Below are 11,173 nucleotides of genomic sequence, written 5' to 3'. Positions count from 1 at the left end.
CTAAGTGAAAACATAAGATTTGGCTATGACGGATCGGGTGATGGTGTTGTCCTCGACATCACTTCCGTCTTCGAGGCGTCACCTTCGAGACCCGATGATGGTTTCTCCGATGGTGTGGACAGCTTGTTGGTGGTGCTTGGGTTTGTGGTGGTGCCGACTGGTCGTTTTTCTTTATTTTCTTTTTTGCTTGCCTTTTCGTGGTGCTTTCCTCCTTGAAGGTGTTCTTGTAATGCTTTTTCTTATCAATGAATTTGATAGCTCTCATGTCAACATTCCAAATATTGAGCTAATGCTTGTCGATTACGAGGTGCTCAAGTTCCGCTGTGACCTACCCTACTCAGTGGACTGTGAATGTTGAAAACTGAAATGTGTCATTAACAGCCCAAACAATAGTGAGCACCAGCATGTAAGAATAAATTGTCCACTGCGCAGCACTTACAGATGTTATACTTTAGTTTCCCCTAAACAAAAGGTGTTTAGAGCATCTCCAATAGATGATATAGATTTCAAAAAGAACTAACTTATACATATTCGAGGCCCAAAAACTCACCTCCAATAAATGATGTATATACAAAAAAAACATCTCCGCCTTTCGAAGATGTAAAATGCAACACCTAGAGATGCAAATATACATCTCCGCTGTTGTGACACAGAACAAGATGCAAAAGAAAGGAGAAATTCATCTAGTTGGAACAAACGGTTACTACACAGGTCAAAATCGGATCAGTAGATAGCATTACACTGCATAAAAATCATAAATTTACACAAATCTCAATATATATAGAACCGTTTGATTTATTGGTTTACGCAAATCTCAAGCTGCAAAACCATAAGCCTTGTGACTACCAAATTGAGTACATACACAAATTACCATCGTAGCACACATGTTCATCTCTGTACACAGTACTACACACACAGATTACATGAATCGGATACAATATCAGTGACACAAATTACGTGGAGTAAAAGGCATAGCCCAGTTTGTTGATCCCTTCTTTTTCCCTTATGTGTCCTCGACTCCCTTCACATGTCATTTCACCCTCGTACGCATCGCCCCGGGGTCCTGAGGGCATCTATATGGAGTATATGCCTTTTAGAGAGGAAAAAAATGCAGCAGTTAGAAGTCTTATTAAAACATGTACTCTTATGCTTTGCGTCGAGCAACTCACCTGGCTCCATGAGTATCTCTAAGAGGCATCCACCAAAACGCACATCTGCAGAAGGCACGAAAGAAAATTGACTTCTAATTAGAACACATTTTTTTGAAAGATCTAGTTACCGTAGCTTTTCATTGATTTAGCAGAAGACAAATTACAAACTTTTGATCCAGTGATCAGAATGCTTGTGTAGAAAACAGAAGGGTGGCGTAGCACGCAGGCTCGCCCCCTAGATTGGCCTATGAAGTAATTCTCATGTGATCTCCCCTAAAGGGGTCGCTATGCCATTAGCCCCGGCTAATCTCCATTGCTCCATTTCTCTACAGCAAGCCTCGATCACGTCTTTTGCGTGTCTTCCCTCGGAAAGTGCAGCAGTTTCGCTCTTGCCAGGTGTGCCATGCCAACAGAGCCACCATGGTCTTGATTCCTTTCTTCACGCACGGGGGTGAAGCAGCGATGATGGCCGTGACTACCTCCGTTGTGGTCTTGCTGCGTGCCCAGGTCTCCGGCGATAACGCGCTGCAGCCGTTCCAGGTGGCTGCCTTTGACCAGATCACCTTGGAAACTGAGCATTTCCACAGAAGATGCACCGAGGACTACAAGCTTCTATTGCAGAGCTGGCAGAAATAGCTATTCTCCCAGCCACGCCTCTGTAGCCGGTTGTTGCACCAGAGACGGTCGTGATGGAATAGCCATAGGTAGAACTTGATTTTCCCCGATGCCTAGATCCTCCATACCAGATGCTGCAGCTCGCCCCTGGGTTGTGCTTCAAATTGTATGTTGTAGGCTGCCCTCACCGTGTACTGACCGGCCACCCTCCAGGAGATTTCATCTTCGGTGGTGTCATTAAGCACAACGTTGGCCTCGAGAATGCGGTGCAGGAGGGAGATAGCTTGAGGGATGATCGCCTCCGTGTTGTCGTGCCTCAGGCCAAGGATCCATCTGTCATCCTTTAGCGCCCCCGCCACCGTGTGGTTCTTCCTGATGAAGTGCTTGAACAGAGTCGGGAAGCTTTGGTGCAGTGGCTAGTTACCGAGCCACGTGCAACTCCAAAAGAGGGCCTTCTTGCCGTTGCCGATGGTCACCGTGGTTGCAGCGGCAAAGAGAACATTGTCCTTGACATCACAAAGAGAGCTAGTCTGCTAGTGCCCACCCACGGCCTTTCCGGGTGTTTCCAGACGCCATCCAGAGCCAGCGCCGGGCGGAACCCTAGCCGCCGGGCGAGCTCCCTCCTCGCCAGATTTCCCTTTCCTCGCCTCCGCCAGCAGGCACCGCCGGGCAAAGCCCGCGCAGCATCGGCAGCGGCGGGGCACTCCGGTTCTCCCTCTCACGGTCCTCGGGCGTTGCGGGGCGTCCGCCCTGGGGGCGCGTGGTCGCCGTGGAGAGCTTGCGTTGGGGCAGCGCGACGAGCGTGTACGGCGCGCTGGAGCACGTGCGGTGCGGGGAAGCAGGCGTGGGGATCTGCCTCTCTTGGTGCGGCGGCGGTTGGCAGATCAGATCTTAGGGCGGCGACCTCGATCGGTGGCACGCGGTCCGGCCTGCCTGGCGGGCGGCACCCGCGGGTGCAGACGGGGGGCCTTCCACGGCTGCGTGGGCGACGTGGAGGCGGCGGCACGCGGCGGCTCCTCGATGGCCGACCGGAGTTCCATGGGAGGCATCGTCTCCGACTCGATCTACTCCGGTTCGTGCTGGCTACGGTACTTAGCGACTGTGGTCGACACAAGTACTGCCTGGACGGATCTGTCGGGTGGGCATGGATCCAGGGGAAACTCCAGGCCGGCGTGGCAGCCGCACCAAAGTCGACGCCCTCGGCGCCTCCGTTCCTCTGTTTGGGCGACGGTGGCACTTTGGTGTCGTGTTCCTTCCTTAAGGCGTCGGCAGGGGACTGCTCAGGGTGCTGGAGTGCTGGTAGTTCAGAGTCGACGTGAAATGGCATGTAGGTGGAGCGGTGTGGCATCAACCGTAGCGTCGATGGTGGGTCTCGGTGGCATTGGTGCAGTGGAGACTCGGTGTCCGATGCGCGGAGATGGACTCGCGCAGGAGGAGGAAGTTGTCTGGCGTCATGGTGGTGTTGACGGCAGAGAGGCCTGGCAAGGTCTCGGTGCATCAGTTCTGCTCTGAGGATGGACCGATGGAAGATGGTGGTGACGGCCCTTGCAGCGTGCTGCCCTCACTGGAAGTGTGTCGGACCGGTGTGTGACCCAATCCAGGTAGTGGCTTGGATGGGACATCCGGCTTTAGATGTTAGGCTTTGGTGCGATGTCTGTTTGGTATTAGGCCCGGACATTCGGCACACCTTCATCAAGGGGATAGGAGTAGTAACAGCGTTGCCAAAATGATGGCTTCAGGCTTATTGATGTATCACCTTCTATGGTCTTTGTGAATAATTAATAATATGGCTGCATGCATCGTCCAGATGCAGAGGCCGGGGGTACATCCTCCTTTTCCAAAAAAAATCAGAGCAGTGCAGCCGCAGAGAACGCGTGAAGCGTTCCATGTCTGGGATGCCCAAGACGCCGCGGTCGATTGGTGTGGTGATGGGCCGCCAATTGACCTTGCATTTCACTCCAGTGATTTTCTCGTTCTGCGCCCACAAGAATTGTCGTCGTGCCTTGTCAACCTCCTTCTAGAATTTCTTGGGGGCGCACAGCACTGGCAACGCGAACGCCGGCAACGCGGTGAGCATGCAACGTACCAGAACACGGTGCCTAGCGATCGACATCAGCCGCCCCTTCTAGCCCGCCAGCCTCGCGCCGATGTGGTCGTGGATGTACTGCAGATGGACGAGCCTAACTCTAGTGATGCAGACGGGCAGCCCTAAGTATCTAGTAGGGAACAAAACTAGATTTCCGCCGAAGTTTTGCACGACACGGCCAACATCAATGCCCTCGCAGCGTATGGCCACTATCAAGGATTTCTGCGGGTCTATTTCTTGCGCGTTGGTTTCACGTAGATTACTGCGTCGTCAGCGTAGAGCGTGACCCGGAGGCGTGCAGCTCTTGTCGGCAGTGGCGCAAGGGTGCCTGCATGCATGGCTGCTTCCAAGAGCCTATGGAGTGGATCGATCGCTGGGATGAAGAGTAAGGGGGATAGGGAATCGCCCTGTCTCGGCCCCTGATGAGAGATGCACTGTCCTGGGTCTCCGTTGAGCATGCACGAAGAGGATGAAGATGCAAGCAACAGAGCAACCCAGTCCCTCTAACGGGCGGGGAAGTCCATCTGCTGCATTAGCTCTATGATGTACTCCCAGGAGACGAAGTCGAAGGCCCTTGCAATGTCCAGTTTCAGCAAAAGTGTCGGCACTTTCCTCCTCTGAAAACTTCTGACGGAGTTCTGAACATATGTGAAACTGTCATGGATCCCTTTGCGCTTCTGAAAAGCACTTTGAGCTGGAGATGTGATTTGATCAAGCACGCCGGCGAGCCTAATTGAGAGGACCTTAGCAATCAATTTTGCCATCGAGTGAATGAGATTGATGGGCCGGAAGTCATTCATCTGTACTGCCCCATTTTTCTTTGGCAGTAATATGATGAGGGTGTGATTGAGTGCATCAAAATCGCACCTGGCCACCTGGTAGAAATTGCCGAACACGGCCATCACATCAGCCATGATGGTTTGGCATGATGCTCTGAAGAATGTTCCGTTGAATCCGTGTGGTCCTGGCGCCTTCTTCGCCGACGATGCATAGATGGCCGCCCAAACCTCCTCTTTAGTGAACGGGTTGTCGAGGCCCCCTCCCCCGATGGCAGGACTAGCAGCCCGATCGCCTCCCAATTGATCGATCGGGCTCTGCTTTTCTTCTGACCCAGCAGCGAGAAGAAGTGGTCGTTTATGATCGCGGCCTTATCGTTGTGATTTGTTGCCTGAGTGCCAGCGGCATGTATGCAATGGATGAAAGTCTTCCTGCGCCTAGAGTTTAGCTTCGCCTGAAAAAAGACCGTCTTCGCGTCGCCGGCCTTGAGCCAGTTAGAACACAATTGAGATGTGAGCTCAAATGATAGAACTTGCAACTGTTATCCTATCTCCCTCTGTAAACTAATATAAAAATGTTTAGATCACTATCTCTTATATTAGTTTACGGTGGTGGGAGTACTAAAAAACTTCACCCCCATTTGATTTACTCAACATGCAGCGTACACACGTCAGCATCCAGCCATGTCACATCTGCTCCCCTCTCTCTGTCTCAGTCCCACCCAACGGCATAGCAACACCTACTCTTCCTTCTGATGCAGCCTTCTGGATCCCTAATTTGGCTTCCTCGTTTATTGATTGCTTGCAATCGCCACAACACCATTGAGTGAGCATCATAGAATCCTCAAGGGGTGAAGTAGAAGTTCTTCGAACCTTGATTGTATGTGTTCGTGCGCACTCAAATAGAGCATTTGGCCCTGTGAGCTTTGACTACGAAATCATGCGTTCCCACCACCTCAGGTCTGACCAAATCTTTTCCCTGAAAGAAAACAAAAATTTGTTCCCAATCATTCCACACGGCCCACGCCCCTGGTCAGACCCAGAGAAGCTCCCTCGCAATTTTTCTACTCTGGATCCTCCTCCCGCTGCCGGCCTCCCTCGCCGGTGGCCAGAGCCACTTTCCCATCCTGTTCCTCGGCTCCGGGTACTCCTCGCAGCGGAGGCACCAGACGCGGCCACCGCGATTCATCTCCCTGAACCAATTTAATCTGAGACTGGATTTTTAGAACCCGGGTGCCTAGGCACCCTCTTATCACTACCGCTGGTCCAGAATCTTGCGCATAGAGATCTACGCCCCGCTCTGTAGAAATGGAATTCATTAGCACATCCGGTGCTTCACTAAGCGTGTGATGGTGGGCAGCATACTCACTGTTCATCAATGGAGGAAAAAGGGCCTGACCGCTACGTCCTATCACACATGACTACATGCACGCAATACAGACTTTTCTGTTTGACTCAGACACACAAATCAATGTAGCACACTCTCTCGTAGCTTTTGGATGCAAGACACACGAGATTCTCCCTCATAACCTGCTCTCTCTCTCTGACCTTTCTCCATGTCTGTATATTTTTATCGCGGGTGGAGACTAGTAAATAGGGAATCTATACCTCATATGAACAGTGATACGCTACGGACGAATTTTGCTAACTGTGACGAAGGAAGGAGAGGAGGTAGAAATTTGATATAAAAACCGAAGCTGATGTGAGAGCCCTAAGGCAGCGTTTGTTGGACCCACTAAGGGACACGCTACATGATACTCCCGCATGCCTCATGTCTTGTCCTTTCACCAGTACTTACATCACATGCACACAAAAACATAAACAGTATAGCATGGCCTGAGCTCCTAGCATGCCTCGCTGCTGTCCGTGACATGCAGCCAGAGTAGGTCTGTCTCCTGCAGCCTAGGTACAACCCCGTTCTAGTCTGAAAATCACATGCTTAATTAACATCACAGTGCAAGTGGGCTGCTGCTCTCTAGGCTTCAACACGAATCTTTAAATGACCGGACGCACCAAATAAAAGGGTGCCTAGACACCCGGGTGCTATGGCACCTTTCGCTCGACCGATTCATCTCCCTGAACCAATAAAATTTCCATCGATTCCCTCAAAAATCAGTCTCTAGGGGGAGCAGAACAGCCCTTCCGATCTCCATCAATTCTTCTCATCTTCCACCCCCCCCCCCCTCTCTCTCTCTCCATACTGCAGCGCCACCGTCCAACCCTTCACGGGTCATCGCAGCGGGACACCCGCACTGCTGCCGGCTCGGAGCCTGGCCATCGACCGGACGACAGCACGTGCCACCACCGCAATCCTGGTCCAACGTCATCCGCGCCAGAGGTGAGTGCTCTCCTTGAGGCCTGTTCGGCATCCCTCCGACTCCACGCTCTCGCTTCTGGAGTTGGCGGAGCTGAAGGTAAAAAGTACGGAGCGGGGGAACAGGTGCTCTGCAGATCCTTGAATTTCAGGGAGCAGTTGACTGCCGAATAGCCCCTTGGTCTCAATCTCCTCAGATATGTTTTTTTTTCATTTTTTGAATATTGATTTGACGCTCAGATTTGTGTGTGGTAGATAAGCCTCTTTTAGAACGAAGCTTTGTCCTGTATCACTACTGGATTGTTCTTTTTAGTGCTATAACAATCCTAGCCTAAAAGTTCTTTTTTCTCTCCGAGAGGCTCAGGTATGGCCTATTCTCATTGTCCTTCAGTTTAATTGGTGTATGCTTGCTGGTGACGCTTAAATAAGATGTACTAAAATGGAGTATATATACGTGTACTCCGGAACCATCACATTTTGTATACCCTGATTATTTTTTGCTTAGTAAGTGGATCAAGGTGGAGAATGCAAGCTAATTCCTGCCGCATTAAGATTGTAAGGCTTGCTAGTCAATATGAAATTTATTTGTTTCTTGCTCTGATGCACTTTAATATCACTTTAATAAACAACAAAATTATATTATCTCGAATTATTAAATCGCATCAAAATATATGTTACGTGTCTTCATGTTGGTGATGCATTGTAATTTACGCAAATTTGGAGATACTATGCAATATATTAATTTATCTTACTTCTAGTATCATTCAAAGGTTCAATAAACATATTTTATATTTCTTTTCATAGGTTTTACTATTTCTCGCTCATAAATCATCCTTCAATACATAACTACAAATTCCCGAAGCAACACGCGGGGTATTATTTGTTTTCCAAACAAACATGGCAGGACAGAGGGAAACTCCAATTTACTCTAAACAGAAGCTCTTTTGTCGTTGTAAATACAAAACACCTTGCTTTTTGAAAGCAAAAAGGACTCAAACTAAAACACCAAAGAATAGAAGGCGAGTGGGGAGGGGCATAGCTAACTGACCTTGCATCCCTTCTTTTTCAGTTCTTTCCATGTGTTGTCAAATTTAAGCCGCCAGCGGTTAGTTTTCAACTTCTTCAAGCACTGCAGGTTCAGCAGATCCTGGGGGAGCTTGTGCATCCCGCAACTCAGAAGGTTCAGGTTGGAGAGCCTGGGCATTGCCCCCACCTCTATCGTCCACTCGGTACTAAAGAAATGAAGTTCCAGATTTTGCAGCTGAGGGAATCCTTGGGCAGAGCAGTGCATAGTCGGGCCCCCATAATTCCATAGATGCAACACCACAAGACATGGAAGCTTCTCTAGGAGTGGCATCGGGTCTTGTTTAATGATTCCACAAGATCCAGAATCAAGGTAAAGGTGCCTTGGGGTAGGGATAGCCCATGCGGTGATTGGTAAACTTCTGCCAAGAGATGTGCCCCTCAGATCTACAGTTTGCAAGTAAAGGAGTTGTCCAATAGAAGAAGGAAGTGTAACAGTGTGACAATTTCTCAACCTAAGGTATCTTAGGTGAATGCACCCAGGAATTAACATCAAATTCTTGAGGCTTGAATTTTCTATGTAAAGAACTTTCAGGAACCTTAGCTTCGGAAGGAACACTTCTGGAAGTCCAAAACCAATCCATGTTCGGAGATTAGGTGTTGACTGGAGAACCCGATCATCATAGAAATTATGAAAACAAGAACGATAGGACGTCATGGTATCAGAAGATGATGCACCAGCTTGGCCTACAATTGTTTGAGCGGCATACATGGTTAAGCAAAAGGCCAAATATTGAGATTGTCAAAAAATTAGTAAATATGTAGAGGGGAGGAACATCTCAAAAAAGGGAGGAGAAAAGGCAGCCTGACCTGTAGTTTTGTCAATGATATGGAGAAAACCATCTCTTCTTGCTTCTTCTATGCATCAATCACGTAGAACATCATGAATCCTTATTGTTTGGATTGACATATAATCAGCTGCTACTCCAAACTCAAATTGCACCAAGTTTCTTTGAGCCAAATCGGTAACATACCTCTGTGCCATTTCTTCCATTGTATGCCTTACTGTATGTGGAATGAAGCATTCAGCTATCCAAAGTTCAATCAGATCTGCCACAGTTATAGGATAATCCTCCGGGAAGGAAGCAACATAGAGGAAACATGACTTGCGCCTCTTATTTGACAAGTCATTATAACTCCGAGCTAGTATGTGTCCAACCACCTCTACTTCTTCTATGGATGTCCAACCCAAAAGTAAATCTGACCATTCCTCTACATTTAGATTCTTCGATAGATACCCCCCAAGAACTGCAACTGCAAGTGGCAGGCCAGCACACTTCCTTGCAAGTTTTCTCCCTATTTCTTCAAACTTATCAGGATTACATATCATGTACGTTCTGTATGATGGTAAAGCTTTGCTTTTAAAAAGCTCCCAAGATTTCTCTTCATCTATGAGCTTTACATCACAAACATAAGTTGGCATTTCAATATGATGCGCAACATCTTTTTTCCGTGTGGTTAACAGTACTCTACAGCCATTATTTGTATCTGGAAAGACTTTAGCTGCTCTATTTATTTGCTCCCAAGTGTCTGCCTCCCACACATCATCAAGAACCAACAAGTATCTTCTTTGTAATAGAAAGTCATGGATCTTCTTTCCGATCTCATTCTCCTGGATTTGATCAGTTGCCTTGCTTGATTCATAACTGGCCCCTGTTATTTGTTTTAGAATATCATTTAGTAGATCAATGCCCTTGAACTTTTGGGATACAGTCACCCAAGAAAATTCATTAAAGTATTCTTTAACTCTAGGTGAATTGTACACTTTTCTAGCGAGTGTAGTCTTTCCTGCTCCACCCATGGCTACCAATGAGACAGCACTAAGTTTTTCATTCTTTTGGTCAACTAGCTTTTCCACTATTTCTTTGCACTCATCCTCAAACCAACAACAACAACATCTACAAAATTCTGCGGGATAAGCACATTATCCTCAATATCCTCTTACTCATCGATGCTGAGGTTGGCAATATTTAAATTAAACATGCTATTCTCAATTACACTGATTTTACGCCTTACACGACGAATTTGAACATCAACCTTATGAAGGGCAACAAACTTTCTTGGCAAACGAGCATACCTTGAGATGGCACCCATAAAACCCTTCTTCAGTCTGCTTCGCATCTTCACGTACTCTGCAGCTTCAATAATGTTCTCGGTTTCATATGATGCATCTCTGAGCTGCCTGACGCAGACAGCCATGCTCGCGTTGCCAGACCTCATCTTGTTGTCGGCGTCTTTCAGAAAAAACCCTGCAGCCTCTCTAGCTCCTCCTTCAAGAAATCCACTTCACCGGTGACTGAACAAAGTAGCGATGACTCCCCGACGACCAGGTTACCAATTCTTCCCACCACAGCAGAACTGTAGATTCTGCCATGGCTCTAGTTTGGCTCTCCTTGAGACGGAGCAGGCTCGAGGTCTCCTCTAATGACGGCCAGGAGCTAAAGGAACTATGAAAGTATTAATGGATTGGACTATTATTGAACGCGGTTGGGCTGGTTGATCACTCTATTTAAGAAAAGGGTGGGTCAGCAACACTGCGTGTCATCAAGAAATACATAATGCAGGACCTGGAGTAACACGCTTCTGCATTGTTGTCCCTGTCAGCTTGAGGTCTCCTCTAATGAAGGTCAATAGCTACTGAAAGTAACAATGAATTGGATTATTGGAGAGGACGCAATTACGGTGATTGGTCACTCTATTTTATAAAAGAGCGGGTCACCAACACTGCATGTCATCAAGAAATATAAAATGCAGGACATGGAGTAACACGCTTGTGCGTCATTGTCCCCGTCAGATTGTTGAATAAAAGAGGCTATGTGCTTATTTAGTCTTACCCTATACATTTTCCATGAACATACCAATCTTCATGAACAGCATTGGGGGCACAATGCAAGGAAACAATGTTCGTGAGCATAAAAGGTTGGTACCATGTACTGAAGAAAAAGAACCCATTATTGTGATTGTAGCTCGATCTGGAACAATAGGACAAGTAACCAATAGGACAAATAAGCCTGAATTTCACCAGGCCTACCGAGGTCATCTTCAGATCACGGGCGTGACTGGTTAGCGCAGTCGCATTGCTCGCGAGATTCGGCTAGGCCTGGGTATTCGGTATAAATAGAATTTTCGGTTTTTGCCATTCGGTTTA

At 48.0% G+C, this 11,173-nt stretch overlaps 1 pseudogene; it reads right to left on the bottom strand.

The window, feature by feature from the left end:
* Positions 1 to 799: 799 nt before the first annotated feature.
* Positions 800 to 10,439, bottom strand: LOC123050343 (probable disease resistance protein At1g58390; annotated as a pseudogene).
* Between the last annotated feature and the right edge of the window lie 734 nt (positions 10,440 to 11,173).

This window comes from Triticum aestivum, chromosome 2D, assembly GCF_018294505.1.
Source record: "Triticum aestivum cultivar Chinese Spring chromosome 2D, IWGSC CS RefSeq v2.1, whole genome shotgun sequence".
Lineage (NCBI taxonomy): Eukaryota > Viridiplantae > Streptophyta > Magnoliopsida > Poales > Poaceae > Triticum > Triticum aestivum.
Note: the sequence above shows the minus strand (reverse complement) of the source record. Positions and strands in the feature narration are given on the sequence as shown.